Source organism: Polistes canadensis, unplaced genomic scaffold, assembly GCF_001313835.1.
Source record: "Polistes canadensis isolate GaletaPanama2010 unplaced genomic scaffold, ASM131383v1 scaffold_320, whole genome shotgun sequence".
Lineage (NCBI taxonomy): Eukaryota > Metazoa > Arthropoda > Insecta > Hymenoptera > Vespidae > Polistes > Polistes canadensis.
In genome coordinates this window covers 101,084-103,757 of record NW_014569867.1, presented here as the reverse complement: position 1 = coordinate 103,757, position 2,674 = coordinate 101,084, and the positions used below count along the sequence as shown (strand labels likewise).

Here is a 2,674-nt window from a genome sequence, read left to right as displayed (position 1 = left end):
GAAATGTAATAAAAAGATTTTCTATGAGAGAGAGAGAGAGAGAGAGAGATATACCAAAGAGAAATATTTCGAGGTAGCAATTTTTCTAGTAGAAAAGTTCATTTCGTAAATTCAACGAGTGATATTTGATACATTTCAATGATTCCACATATTCCATGGATCGATAATATATTCCTTACTCTCTTATAGAAAATTCTTCTTTCCATCGGAAAAGGAAAAGGAAAAGGAAGTATCGAAAGAAAAAGAAGAAAAATAAGAAGAAAAAAAAAAAAGGATAAAAATCTTATTCTCATTTTATCGGTTCGTCAATACGTATCACGTATACCATTCCCATATATATTACCTACCTATATACATATATATATATTTACATGTATGTGTAAGTGAATATCCGTGTAGATGCAAATAAAAATTAGACGCAAAATAAATGGGGGTGTATTTTGTATGAAGCAAAAGGGTGGTTAGATGGAATTGCACATAACCCACAACCTCAAACCAACAACCCCCCAACCCTCCAACCCCTTTGCCCAATACACCCTTCCTTCTTTTTCTTCTTCCTCCTCCCCCCAATCCCCACCCTCACGTATATAATCCAAACGTGAATGATGGATCGGGGGATACAATTTTCTTTATTGGTCTTACACAAACATGTTAGAAAAATGCTTACGAGGATAACACACTTCGATTTTTATATTATATATTTCTTTTTTTTTTTTTTTTGTAACACCCACCCTTGTACCACCCCCGCCATCCCTTGACTCCCAATCCTGTTCTCTCTAATTTGTTTTTTTTTTTTAATTTTATTTTTCGCGATTCTTTTTTCTTCTTTATAGTAAAAAAAATAGATAGATGCCTATCGTGATTCGATTTTGGATGCGTTACACGTGTTTGGAACGTAATACGATTCGATTTGGCATGCAAACAAAATTCACTCCGATTTAATCGTATTCCTTTCTTCTCTTTTTCTTTTTTTTTGTTCCTTTTATCTCATCGATTGACTCGACGAAAAATTCTTTTATATTCTACTACGTAACGTGAACGTGTGGAAATAAATTGATAGAAAAAAAAATAAAAAAGAAGAAAAACAAAGAAGAAAATAAATAACGAAGGATAGGTGTATCGAAAATGTGTGTTACCGACGTTTCATAATGTTTCTTCTCATTGTTCGCAATCCCGAATTTCGATAATTCATTCGTACCGAGTTATATGCATTCGGAGATGCACCAGACAGGGCTGAAAATTATCGTTCAACTTATGACAACGTTTTCCTCCTATCTCTGCAAATTCGGTATATGCGCTTTTTATCTGCATTAATAAAAATAAAACACAGGAGAAACAGAAGAGACAAATTTGATATGCGAACTTTTATTGCCAAGAAACAAAAAACAATGAAACATTTTTCGATATTCGAAAACAAAACCATATTTACCAATTATTTATCTTTGTCAACTGGAATAATTTGTTGGACAAACCCTTGTTCTCGATATTTATTTTATTTTTTTTTTCCATTGAATACACTTTAACAATTTATTTTTTGTAATATATTATATAAATATTTGATTTTCGAGACTCGGTTATTTTTATTGTTTTTTCTTTTTTTCCTATTAAATGTTCGTCGATATATCAATAAAAATGATTGAAGGTTTTAAATAGTGTAGAATTTTTGTATTTTTATTTCACCATTGTAAAAATGATTCTCGTTAAAATCAAATGTATCCATGTAATAACGTGAACACGATTTTTTTTTTTGGAAAAATTCTTTTTAAAAGTGATTATAATAAAAAAAAAAAACAAGAAGATCCCACGGTTCTCCCAGGTTTGTATTTTTGCATATTTGTAAAAAATAAAAAACCAAATAACTTTGTCTCTTCTTTTCTTATTTTTCTTTTTAAGCTCAGTTTGTAGGATACTCGATTCAACCCTTTTACTCGTTTATCTTTTATGAACAAAAAAAAATATATCTAGATAAAATCTTACTTTAATCTAGCGACAAAAGAAATTTTCTCGTTTGAGTAAAAAAAAAAAAATAGAAAAAGAAAATACTTCTTCTTCTTCGTCACGTATTACAAATTCTTATTCTCGTTAATTTCACCTTTAACGAGACACCTTTCTCCTTTTCTATATTCTTTTTTACAAATGTCAGACGGAGAATAATGATAGAAGAGAAGAGTAGAGAAAAATAAAATAAAATAAAGAGACAAAACGTTTCGAGATCAACGTGACCACGAGTATAATAAGAAAGAGAACCATTATGAAATTCCATTGTACGAATATGCGTGAGTTTTCACGCTGACTGAGAAAGAGAGAGAGAAAGAATCCGACAATCAAATTCAAAAATTCATTCACGAAAAAGTCTGGAAGATAGATTGAAGTGAAATACAAAATTTCATATCCCCTATCTTTGAGAAAGAAAACAAAAAGAAACGTAATTTATTATATAATACATACCTATTCTAATATCGTATATTAAAATTCTATCCATTAATGAGAATTATTATAAAATAAATCAATTAAAAATAAGATAAAAAACACATTATATATATAGAATTTGTTTAAAGAAAAAGAATAAGAAGTCATGAAAATATTTTTATATAAAAATATCAAATAGATAATTTGTTATTTATTATATAATACATACCTTTCCTAATATCGTATATTAAAATTCTATCCATTA

At 28.8% G+C, this 2,674-nt stretch overlaps 1 protein-coding gene across 5 annotated transcripts in view; it reads right to left on the bottom strand.

Annotated features, from left to right (window-relative positions):
- Positions 1-2,674, bottom strand: part of LOC106791574 (transient receptor potential-gamma protein) — an 88,422-nt gene that overhangs the window by 28,788 nt on the left and 56,960 nt on the right. The window lies entirely within an intron of this gene.